Source organism: Lemur catta, chromosome 5, assembly GCF_020740605.2.
Source record: "Lemur catta isolate mLemCat1 chromosome 5, mLemCat1.pri, whole genome shotgun sequence".
Classification (NCBI taxonomy): Eukaryota; Metazoa; Chordata; class Mammalia; order Primates; family Lemuridae; genus Lemur; species Lemur catta.
This window is the reverse complement of record NC_059132.1, coordinates 51,801,358-51,814,696: the sequence shown is the minus strand read 5'-3', so window position 1 is coordinate 51,814,696 and position 13,339 is coordinate 51,801,358. Positions and strand designations below refer to the sequence as shown.

Sequence of the window (13,339 nt, the reverse complement as noted above, 5' to 3'; positions counted from 1 at the left end):
TATTTAAGATCTAATAGTAAAAATTTCACCGTTTTAAAACATTGGTTCTAAGACCTCCTATGCCTGTTTTCTGTAATACCAGCTCTTTCTGGGTATATTTGCTGCAAGAACCTCATAATAAAGACTGAACTGGCTGGAAAATCTACACTATTACTCAACAAATTTATGCTAAGCTTCACTGTGCCGAAGTTATATTTTAGCACCCTCTGCTGGAGAAATTATATACACCTCTGTTTTATATATTGGTGATTCCTGCCAACATGATTTTTTTGACTTGTGCCTTTTAATATAGACTCTGGAGAGTATATTATTTAAAATCTCTACTAAAAGAAGTCTCTCCTTTAAACAAATGGTCTTCTGACAAACTATCCAGGTACCAATGGTATTTGTCTCCTGCAGATCCTGTGGAAAAAGAAAGATACATGCACATATAGTCATTAAAGTGTGTGTACTTTACACATACAAAAAGTAAAAACATACTTAGCGAAAATGAGAAATTTGTAATCCTATGCCTTTCTCCTTCACACCCCCACACGCACTTGTGAGCAAGCGTGCTTATCAGCCTTCAGTCTCTCCATAATATCTTCTGATTTACCTGCCAAATCTCAGTCCGTAGGATGTCATTCCCATGCATTCATTCAGCAAACCATGTGACAAAGAGCCAAGTGGTGAGAATCCCATTTTAAGCTAAACAGATGTTATCTCTTGTCATAGTCTGTTCTGTGCTGCTGTAACAGAATACCACAGATTGGGTCATTTATAAAGAAAAGAAATGTATTTCTTACAGTTCTGGAGGCTGGGAAGACCCAGGTTGAAGGCATCTGGTGAGGGCTGTGGCCTTGCATGGCAGAGGTGGAAGGACAAGAGGGTGGGAAGGAGCAAGAGGAAAGGGGGTCACCTTATCCTTTTTATCAGGAAACAACTCCCTTGATAACTAACCCACTCCCAAGGTAATGACATTAATCTCTTCATAGCCCTCATTACCTAAGCCCCCTTTTTAAAGGTCCCACCTCTTAATACCATCACAATGGCAATGAAATTTCAATGTGCATTTTAGAGGGGGCACTCAAACTATAGCATCTCTGTCCTCAGGGAGCTAACAGTCTTATTGTGGAGCAGACTTTTACCAAATGAAGAGATCAATAATTATTGAATTATGAACCGTGATGTGCTTTGAAAGGCTGCAGCTAACTATGTGAATATGTTAGCTGTGTGAATATATTAACCTAACTTAGGCTGGGTAAGTCAGAAAGCAGTGTTTGGGCTGAGATGAACTGGACTCGCTGGACAGGTGCTAAGCGGCTGAGGAGCAGGATGGGCTGGGGAGGAGGGGAACTGCAGCCGTAGGAAGCGGCAGGTGCACCACTCTGGGTCTAGAGGGGGGAGGGAAAGACAAACAAGCTTCCAGAGTAAAAAGATCCAGGGGGAGTTTTGCTCTTTGACTTAAGAATGATGAGTGGGGGGCAGGATACATGGGACAGGCAGTACACCATCAGCTCTGTGTTTCCAAAAAAAAATTACTCTTGCTGTGTTTTGGAGAAGTAGTAACTGATTGGATATAACGAGTGGCTTCCCTTGACTCTAGAGTTGAACCTAGTGCCTGAGTATGACACTTAGAGTTTTCTAACTAGGCTCATCTATTTTTCCAATCTCATCCTTCATGTGATTTCTCTGTGATTACTTATTGTTTCTTGAGGACATGCACCAAGCTCAGTTGAAATGCCCTTTCCTTTTCTCCTCTCTCCTCTCTCCATCTGTGGGAATGCCAGTTATTCCTAAAAGACCAAGGCAAAACCACCTCCTTTGGGAAGATTTGAGTCCCTATGCAACATGAATTCTGCTCTGTTTCCTCTCCACTTCCCTAACATAGCATCTGCATTTCTACGCAAGACACCTCAGATTTCTCTCTGCCATAAAATTGTAAAATATAATAGGGACAATATCCTCTTCATCTTTATATGCCCCCCTAAATATTTCCTAGATCATTGCTTTAAACTCAATACATGTAGTTTGATGTGAAATTTCGTTGTTACATTTCATTTTACTCCCTAATAAATTTCATTAAATCTCTCATAGACACAAACTAATAAGGATGCATTCACACACATAAATACATCTAAATGCACACTCCTAAGAGCAGAATGGGCAAGAGCTCAACATTTTGTTGGAGTTAAAGGAGAATACTGTAGAAAGGAGACGGAGGAAGGGAGGGGAGGTGGGAATGAACAGGGAGGTGAGTTGGAGTTGAGTGGGCAAGTGGGTGAGAGGGGGAGTGGCCAGTGACGTGGCCAGAGGATGAGCGTGTAAGTAGCCCTGCTGATATAAAGCTGAAGGCTTGCTCTGCTCAGACGTCTGACTTCCTCACACGTTTGCATTACAGATTGGAAAAACAGATTTGCCACAATCACAGACAGATAAACTAGCTGAGATATATATGTATATCTATCTCAAGATGTAAGACAAGATGTAACATGTACTTGCTATTCTCTTTGCCATTTTCTAGTTTGGGGGAAAGCCCTATTAAATCTGAGTTGATGAATGTTATTCCTCTGCTAATGGTGAAAGTCCTGACTCATAGGGATCAGTGCATAAGTATCAACTGGGCATCTTGTGAAAACTTGGATTCTGATTGAGTGGGCCCAAGGGTGGGGCCCCAGATTCTGCTTCAGGTGATGCTGATTCTGCTGGTCTGTGGCCCATACTTTGAAATGCAAAGGACTGGATGATTTCTAGTAATCCTTTCCAGTTCTTTTGCAAATGTTTTGTTGGAAAAAATCCTTCAACTTTTTGGAAGTATTTCCCTATAAATCACTTTAGTTTAATCTGTATAGTTTTTGGGTGAAAACAAAATATGTCATTGTAAAGCAAGGAATTAAAAAGCTAAGTAACAATCCTAAATATAATCCAGAGTTTTTCTTAAGGCAATAAAAACTTCCAAAGTAAGTGCCAAGTGCTGGGCCTGAATTTTTAAGGGTGCCCTTAAAATCTGGTGGACAGCCACTGTTGAGTAAAGGTTTGGTCCTCATCTCTCTTATAGGCGCAGAACGAACCAGATCAGTAGATATCAAAGTGTTTTGTTTGTGACCACAATAAGAAATAAATTTTAGATTGTGATCCTACATATAAATAACAGTTTCACAAATAAGACAATACCTTTACTATATGCAACATACTCTGATAATTTTTATTCTATTGTGATCCATTAAAAAATGCTTCTCACAACTCACTGTGTGGTGGCCTGTAGTTTGCAAAATCTGGACTAGATGAGCCTTTCAGCTTTCTTCCTTGTTTTGTTTTTTTTTTTTTTATCACTGTCCATTAGCAAAATGTCATAAGACTGTGTTGCATTCAGATTCCTAAAGCATGTATTTGTCTCTCTTTTTGTGTGAGATAGAATATTGGAAGGTGGGATTCCAGGTTAGGCTGGATGGCAGACAAGCCCTGCTATGTCTTCCAGGAGAAATTTTTATTATAGGTGCCAGTTATTTGATTTTTCCCCCCAATCTACAACATAACTACATGTTTGATCCTTGGAATTTTATGGAGGCAAGCTGGGGTATTTTTCCTCCCCTCAAACCTTTTAACTGTCACTTCAGCAAGGCAGTAGAGCAGAATGGTTGTGAGCCTGGGCTGAGGGCAGACTGGTCAGCACTGTGGCCCTCCCACTCACTATGTAACTTTGGTCTAGTTATTTAACCTCACATGCCTCAGTTTCTTCATCTATAAAATGGGAATAAAACAGGTTGACTATCCCTTATCCAAAATGCTTGGGGCCAGAAATGTTTCAGATTTCAGAGTATTTGTATATGCATGAGCTATTTCAGGGATGGGGCTCAAGTCTAAACATGAAATTCACTTATGTTTCATGTACACCTGATACACATAGCCTGAACGTAATTTTATGCAATATTTTAAATACTTTTGTGTGTGAAACAAATCTTGTGTACATGAGGTCAAGGGTGGAATTTTCCACTTGTGGTGTCACGTTGGCACTCAAAAAGTTTTAGATTGTGGAGCATTTCAGATTTTGGATTTTTGAATTAGGGATGCTACAAGTTCCTACGTAATAGAATTGAGGTAAAGAGGAAAGGAGTTAACATAGTAGACAAGTATGACAGAAATGTTATCAGTCCCTGTTAGTTAGATGTAAATTACAATGTGAAGTTTTGAGCCTAACTCTAATTTTCATGATAAAGTAGAAAAGTATTACTGTATTAAGAAGTACTTTTTAAACAGTGGCTTGAAAATAGTGGCTTGAGCTAGAATATTAAGTCCAATGAAAGTCTTTTTGGTAATCTTCAAATGTCATCTTCCCCCAATCCTGATTCAGATGGGCCTGCAATAACTTAGTTATTCAACTGATTAACATCCTAAAACTATACTGGGGTAATAAAGATTCCCCCAGAAATTTATATTTTGTACTAGAAAATAAAGATCCAGTAAAGTGTCACATTTCTCTGGAAATGTAACAATAAGGGCTTTGTTTAAATGGAAGGATTCTGGCTCCATTCTGTGTATAAACAAAGAAAACATGACACATTTTAGGAATTTGTTTCTTTTTGCTTGGTGGTCTTCCTCCTCCCCCCCCCACACCCCCGTTGTTACCCAGTTTTTTGCCTGGGGAAAGTGGTTATGGAAGTTTAGAGAAAGATAGATTGAGCTGCTAAAGGAAAGAAATATGATATCTATTTTTCAAGTATTCTACCTATTCAGTTGTGAAAATAATTGTATAGCTACCTTTTAAAAGTTCTAAATTGATTAACTTTTCCCTAAAAAACTAACAAATTAACCCAAACAGCTACAATGTAAACCTTTATACATATGATCTAGAACCAAATATTCTACCTGTCCTGGGAATGATTCCACCAGGAAAGGAAAGGAGCATCAGCCGTATGTGCCTTCCTGCCCATGACCAGTCAAAATCCGTTACTGCAGTTAGCAGTTTAAATTGCCATACGGACGCTGGTGTGTGTCCCATGCTTAATATAACTTAACCAAACCACTGCTAGGACTTGAACCACAAAGGCTTCACATTTACGTGGATTTCCATAAGGTCACAATGGAAATAGGGGACAAGAGTATTTGAAATAAAGGTATTTTTCCAAGTAAGGTCTAAAAGGAAAATTTGAACTCTCTGTCTCCTTGGATCCTCACTCCTGTTGGTCAGGAAACCTGCCCTTCTCAATGACGCCTTGAACACCCCCCCTCCTCCTCACCTCGCCGCCCCACCCCATGCCCTTGCCCAGCATGTCAGGAGTCCAAATTTGCATTTCTGCAACCTCCTTTAGGTTGCCTCGATATATTTCCAACATATCCTCAATACTACTGCTAGGCCTAATCTTTTTTAAATGCCACTTTGGTCTTGTCACTTCTTTGGCTTTAACTTTCCCAAGTTTGCAGATGACTGCTTCGGTCCTGACGGCTCTCTCGAACTCCCTGCGTATGTACACTGGAGTCTTCCTGCTGAACTCCTTTAGCCAGATGTCCTACCATCAAGCTCCAAGTCCTGCATGGCAAATGTCACCTTATTCCCCTCCCGTCAAAGATTTCTGTTCAGGGCACTGACGTTCATTCAGTCTCTCAGGCTAACAATCTAGAAGTATCGTCGGCTCTTCCCATGTCCTCGGCAGCACAGACAACTCGTGGGTCCTGGCTCTGCAGTGTTGCTCCCACCAGCCCTTCCTTCCCCAAGTTCAGCTCTCGTGGCTTTTTGCCCAGATGAGTGGAATGTGCAATATATTAATATACAATACTGTATATTTATATAACACTGTATATTGAGAACATAAAAAGAAAATATGAGAAAGCTTATGTTTTTAAGATTAAGCTTTCCCTAATGTTGCTGTAAAGACAGACACTTGGTCCTTAGGTTACATGTTCCAGTGTCAAATAGGATAATAGGAAGTATCCTGAGGGCATAGGAGGGGTTCTACTTTCAGTGTATCACGATGAATTTCTGTTTCCTTGTTATGAGTTGTTTTCAGTGGGCCTAAATTTATAAAAGCAAGACTTTAAAATAATAGGTCATCACCAAAATGGCCAGGCAAACCTTTTGTACCACATAGGAGTTTTCTGGGTTTTTTTGTGGCAAAGTATGTAAAGAAAAGTTACGCTTTTTTTTCTCTTACTTTTAGGTGACAATGTTGTAAGTTGGATTCATGGGAAGAAAATTCTGAGACACATTCTGCAGGATGATTATTAGGGCACATCCTTGGTTTCAACACCAGCAGAGGGAAGGGGAAGAAGAAAGTGGACTGAGCAGAAGGAAAAATCGAGATGCATTTCAGGCCAGAGACTGCTTGGCTGACCCCCCGCGGGAGCTAGAATGGGCCTTCGGAGTTATCCTGAGTTGGGCTAAGATGGCCAGATCTTCAAATTCCTGCATGGGCCAGTCACTGGATGTGGGCCACCCCAGGAAGGGGTGTAGACAAGACACACTCCCTAAAATGCCACCAGCACTCCCTACAGCTGAAACAAGACCAACAGAGAGGGGGCTGCATCTGGGTGGTGGATCATAGTGTACATCCCAGAAGACAAGTATACAAAGTTTGCTGACTGCTATGGTCTAAATGTTTGTGTTTCCCAAAATTCATATGTTGGAACTTAATCCCCAATATGATGGTATTAGGAGGTGGGGTCGTTGGTGATTCGGTCATGAGAAGGGAGCCCTCATCAATGGGATTAGTGCCCTTATAAAAGGGACCCCACAGAGCTGCCTCGCACATTCATCAAGTGAAGACATAACTAAAAGGCACCATCTATGAACGAGGACGTGGGTCTTCACCAAACACCCAGTCTGCAGGCACCTTGATCTTTGACTTCTCAGCCCCCCTGAACTCTAAGAGAAATTTCTATTGGTTATAAGCTACTCAGTCTATGGTATTTTGTTCCAGAAGCTGGAACAAACTAAGACACTGACGTTTTCTGCAATAAAAAAATAGAGTGACCTTCTTCTTTAGTATACCATGTAGCAGATGTTTTTGGAAAAATAACCACATTTAATCTGTTTCCTCAACAAAGGGAATGTCTTAACAATAAATGATAAAGTTGTTACTTTAGAAAGAAATTCACCCTGTGGAGAGAGTACTATCACCTGGGAAATTCCAAGAGATTTAGGAGCTCTGTCTCAGGAATCTCAAGGTCAAAGACCAAATATTAGAATAAAAGATGCTCCTAGCACCCCTATTGCTCTAGAAACTGTAAGAGTTTTAGGAGCTCTGTGACAGGAACTGGAGGCAGAGACCAAATATATATAATTTTTATGTCATAATATCTTTTAAAATGATGACAAACTTTATTAAGATAAACTGAATTTAGATCATTGAACTGTTGAATCTCAAAGTATTAATTATTTTCAAAAGATTTTTTTAAAGCAATAAAGACTATTTGGTGATTGTGATGAGTTGAATTGTGTTCTACAAAAAGGTAAGTTGAAATCCTCATGTCCCCAGAATGACCTTATTTGGAAATAGGGTCATTTCGGATATAGTTACATTAAGATGAGGTCCTACAGGTGGACCGTTATGTCATCTTACATGCCTGGTGTCCTTATAAAAAGAGAGAAGAGACACATAGAAGAGGCCAGGCAAAGAGGAGGCAGAGACTGGATTTATGTAGCCACAAGCCAAGGAACAGCTTGGGCCACCAGAAGCTGGAAGAGGCAAGGCAGGGTCCTTCCCTAGAGACTTCAAAGGGATCATGTGACCTGCCAGCACCTTGCTTTGACCTCTAGCCTCTAGACCAGTGACACAATAAACTTCTGTTGTTTGAAGCTACCCAGTTTATGCTAATTTGTACTTTGTGTTTCTAGCAATCTTTCTTTGTTTCTTTCTTTTTTTTTTTTTTTTGTTGGAGACAGAGTCTCACTCAGTTTCCCCGGGTAGAGTGCAGTGGCGTCATCATAGCTCACTACAACCTCAATGCCTGGCTAATTTTTCTATTTTTAGTAGAGACAAGGGCTCACTCTTGCTCAGGCTGGTCTCGAACTCCTGACCTCAAGCAATCCTCCTGCCTTGGCCTCCCGGAGTGCTGGGATTATAGGCGTGAGCCACTGTACCTTGCCTATTTCTGGCAATATAATACAGTTATATTAAAAATTTTCCCTACCATTAAAAATAAAATTTTAGGTAGGGGAGATATCACCTCACCAATTGCAGTGCATTTGTGAGTTTTTAACCCACAGAGAACTCTACATTGTTGGGTACTTGAGGCTGACTTGCAAATTAACTAAAGTACCTTTTTTCATTGTAAATATTTATGTAAATACTACCAATTGGAAATTAGAACAGTAGAGTACTTTTCTGAATCCAATCCTATTTTTATTTTATACAGTATTTCCCAGCCGTGATCTTTGGATCAAATGCCAATAGCTGGAAAAAAAATAGTTTGTACCAGTTTCAAGAAGTATGCCTTTGGGTTTTTGTAAATAATTTTAACTCAAATAAAACTGCCACTTTTGATACAAAAAATAAATTTTTTAAACTTAAATATTTTATTTCTCCATCTCATATTTTTAAATTTCTTTTTTTGTACCTTTCATAATGTAAAGTAACAAGTATAGTAATTTGTAAACATACATATTAAAGGTGTGCGCTCAAAATTTTTTTTGTTTTAACTAAAGAACAGCATACAATAAAAATATTTGAGTATGTGCTATAAATTGTGCTTGAAAAGTTTTTTAGAGAAACAATTGAGTCCTAGGATGGTGAGCTTCTTTCTTTCTTTTTGCCAGGCCTTGAGGCCATACTAATCCAGGATTCCCTTAATCCAATTTCAGAATTTGAACTTTTCTGGGTCAGTCAGATCAGTCAAAGCCAACCCAGGCTACAGGTTTATTTTCTGGTCCCCTCTTGTTCCTGTAGTGCAGCCCTTTGGTGTCCAAGCCCTGAGCCCTGCGTGCCTGGAGTCTCCCAGTGCCCCAAGCCTGCAACTCCAGCTTCCTCCCTGGCCCCCAGAACTGTGGAAAGCACTGCTCAGCCTCGTCTGAGGACCTTCCAATGCCCCCCTGGGTAAAGGAGCCTCCAAATGCCTGGCTCTTGTTTCTGATTTTCCATTTCTATTTCCTCCCCAATCTTGGCCCAGTTATTTCTCATTGTCTTATTAGCTCTTCAATACTTGTAGAAAGATTTTCTTCTTAATTCTGATTTTTTAAGTTATATTCAGCTAGAGAGTTGGCCTGATTTCCGAAAGCATAATCAAAAAACATTTAGAGAGACCACTAAACTGTGCCAATGATTTCTTAACTCTCCAATCTTTTCTCACCCCCAATCTCACCTGCACTTTCCAGATCGATATTTTTAAAACAATATTCCCACCATGTCATTTTCCTGCTCAAAAAAAAATTTTTTTCTCAATGACTCTCACTGTGTGGTCGCTCTGTACTATGTCAATTTAGTCAAGCTGGACTTTCCCAGTATTTCCTTTCCTGTTTATTTCTGGATTTTCTGCATTAGTGTTGGCCCATAGAGACATGCTGGATGATATTTGGGAGATCCAAATGAAACAGCTGCCAATTTTAAAGTTTTGATGGCTGGTGGAGAGTACTAGGCATATTGTCACTGATCTGCAGCTGGCACACTTAATTGGCGTGGAAAAGCACCCCAAACCACAGTTTTTTTATGTATTAGGTTGAACGTGCTGTCCCTCCAAAATTCACATTCAGAATGTGACCTTATTTGGTAATAGAGCCTTGGCAAATGCCATCAATCACATTAAGATAAGGTCATACAGGATTAGGGTGGACCCTAAAATCCAATGACTGGTATCCTTATAAGAAGGCCATGTAAAGACACAGAGACACACACAGGGACGAATGCCACATGAAGGTGGAGGCAGAGATTGGAGTGATGCAGCTTGGCCACGGAACGCCAAGGATTGCCAGCAGCCACCAGAAGCTAGAAAGGACTCCTCCCTAGAGTCTTCAGAGGGAGCACAGCCCTGCCAGCACCTTGATTTTGAATTTCTAGCCTCCAAAACTGTGGGAGAGTATCTTTCTGTTGTTTAAGCTGCCTAGTTTCTGGTACTTTGTTATGGCAGCTGTAGGAAGCAAATACACTCAGTTCCTGCCATATCTCCTCCATCAGTTTCTTCAGCTGATCAAACAACTAAAATTCAGGCCAATTGCCAGGCTTTAGAGAGCAAACATTTGGATCAATATCTGATAAGTGCCTACTATGTGATAATACATAAATGCTGAATCTGTGGGTTCTTCTCTTACTTATCTTAAAAGTAGTATGGGATTGCTGAGAAGGAACAATGAATGATATCACCCAACTGAGAAGTTAAAAAAAGAAGTAAGATATCTGGAGGCCAAAATATGACCTTTATTAATAATAAAGGCTATGTCAGAGAACACATAATAATATGTGAACCAGCCAGGCCTGTTAATTAAACCCTAAGTGAAAACAACTAGGGTGGACCTCCCTATGCTGATGGCCTATGTGGATATAAGGTACAAGGCAGCTCATATTCACGAGGAATGTGGGAGGAGGGGAGCTTAGCAAACCCAGCTTATTTTTCCTAAATTTACCAATTAAGTCACTCCTCCTCTGACCAGGGACGGAGCATAGAAGAAAAGCATAGGGAGACCAGACACATTATACCAATTGAGGTTCCTGCCTCCTAGAAGGAAATAGCAGTGAAGAGGCAAGTAAGTGTTCCCCTGTAAGAATCAGATATGGGCAACAAGGCATATATACATATTTATATGCATGTATATATACCGGTATGGTTTGAATGTTGGGGTTCCCCCAAAATTCATATGTTGGAACCCAATATGATAGTATTAACAAGTAGGGCGTTTGGGAAGTGATCAAGTGATACGGGTTCCACCCTCAGGAATGGGATTAGTGCCCTTATAAAGGAGGCTTGAGTGAACTCCCTTGTCTCTTCCACCTTGTGAGGACACAGCAAGAGGTGCCGTCTGTGAACCAGATAATCCTCACCAGACACTATATCTGCTGGTGCCTTGATCCTGGACTTCCCAGTCTCCAGAACTATAAACAACAGATTTCTGTTATTTGTAAGTTACCCAATTTGAGGTATTTTTTTATAGCAGCCTGAACTAAGACAGATACAAACATAAGTATATATATGAATACTAAATAACACTATAAAACAATCCAAGGTGTATCATAAGATAGGGACATTGCTAAATGTAGTTCATACAGTGTTCAAGTCTGACTGTTCATCAAAACCTGGAAGACATTAAAATATTACAGATCCTCGATACTCCCTTCCCTACCTTCAGTATGCTATGCCTGGCATGAAACCTAGGAATCTGTTTTTAAAGCTCCTTGGGTAATTTCAGTGTACAGGTGAAGCTGAAAACCACTGGCTTAGAAGAGCTAGAAAGACAAGTGAACAGGAGTCAGGGATGTCTCATGGAGGAGGAATGTGGACAGACATTGCAGGAGAAGTAGAATTGAGGTAGTCAGAAAGGAAAGAGCAAAGCATTTTATGAAGGGATGAGAACAGTAGGACTCCAGAAATAACTATAGCTCAAGAGTAAACTCAAGATCTTATTTTTGCAAACCCTTGCAGAATTTATCCCTGGAAATATGATCTGTGTTAGTATAGCAAATAATAAGACATATGACAGCATGGTTAGCACAAAAGATCTTGGACTTTTGAGAGTTAAGAGACTTTGGTTCCTGGCTGTGTGACTTTGCCCAGTCGCAATATCCTTCACCCTTAGTTTCTGCAAAGGCTGATATTTAAGGATCTCTTCTAAAGATCAGAGTTTGTCAAGACAGGAGTTCCTTAAGCATCTGGAGAGATGGTTGCAGTCTTCCTCAGTTCAGGAAATGGCACCACCATTCACCTAGCATGTTGGGCTAAATATCTGGGAGTCATTCTTAATTCTTCTCTTTTCTTCATCTGCCCCAGATCAACTAATCCTGATGATTCTCCTTCCAAAATTTGTCTTAAATCTGTCCTCTTTCACTAACTCCATTGATTACTACCCTAATTCAAGCCACCACCTCTTACTTAGATTATCCCAGAGTTTTGGATTCAGTAGTTCTGGGGCAGGGTCTGAGAATTTGCATTTCTAACAAGTTCCTGGGTGATGCTGATGCTGTTGGTCCACAGACCATTCTTTGAGAACCACTGCTTTAGAGTAATGGTTCTCAACCACGAGCCAACATTAGAATCACTTTAAATTCTAATGTTCACTCACGGATGAGAGAACATTAAATTCTAATGGAGCTTTAAAAAAACAACCATGATTGGGTCCCACTTCTAGAGATTTTGATCATTTAGTATGGGGATGAGGTTTGGCCATCTGTAATTTTTAAATCTCCCTAGGTGATTCAAAATGAAATGCACATCCTGGGTTAAGAAACACTGCCAAGGCTTAGAGGAATGGACAAGTTTATTTGCTTCTTGTGGCTTTTGCTCTAGCTTTTCCTATTACCTGGCATGCTCTCCTAGGGCTTTCCATGGATTCTTCTTGTCATTGAGGATTCAGAATATCACTTCCTCATTATGAGCCTTCCCTGATCCCCTCAACCTAAAATAACACCCCTAGCTTTATCACACCGCCCTGCTTGTTTTCATTACAGGAATTAGCAGTTCCTGAGATTTCCGTATTTATACTTTTTGTCTGTATGTTCCAATTATAATATAAGCATCTTGAATGTAGAAACCTTGTCTGTCTTATTCAACGCTCTATCCCCAGCACTTAGAATAGTGTCTGGCACCTATAAGTAATCAACAGATGTGAAAGAAAGATGGAAAAAAAAAAACTTTAAGAAATTCTTTTAGTTCTGTGTTATTTTCGACTGGATTTTAATAAAATGTTTTACTTATGCAATAGAATTGAACTATCCGTGAAAAAAGTACAGAATTGATTTTTTGTAAATATATCTTAATTGCACTGGGTTCGTTCTCTCTTCATAGGAACCCTATATTAAATCTTCAGTAAAGTAATTATTCCTTAATGCATTTTCATATATGGCATTCATTCATAATGCTGCTTCTTAGGGAATACAGCTCACACAGTAGGGCAGCCAGATATGGCCAGGATATTTTTATTGAATCAAGGGATTGCTGCTTAGATTTGTTTGTTTTTGGAGACAGACGACAGGGAACAGTAATTTCTAGAAGAGTAGAAAGGTAACGCAGAGAGCAAGAGAGTTAGAGGAAAACGTGAAGGCTGTGATTACTTCTAAAAGAGGGACACATTTATCCTCTCCTCTTCTGGGGGCACCTCTTTAACGAATGAATGTAATCTGGCGGAACTGGTGAGTTTTAATTACAGGTGGAGACAGAGTGCCAGAGATTACTAAAGTGTCTTGTTTCACAAAGGTTTGTTCAAGCCAGTGCGGCAAAATCTTCA

At 40.0% G+C, this 13,339-nt stretch overlaps 1 protein-coding gene across 1 annotated transcript in view; it reads right to left on the bottom strand.

The window, feature by feature from the left end:
• Positions 1–370: 370 nt before the first annotated feature.
• Positions 371–13,339, bottom strand: part of LOC123638773 — a 14,010-nt gene continuing 1,041 nt past the window's right edge. Inside the window, exon 2 of the mRNA XM_045552602.1 lies at positions 371–402. The gene's annotated coding sequence lies outside the window, so the exon portion shown is untranslated. The remainder of the gene's footprint in view (positions 403–13,339) is intronic.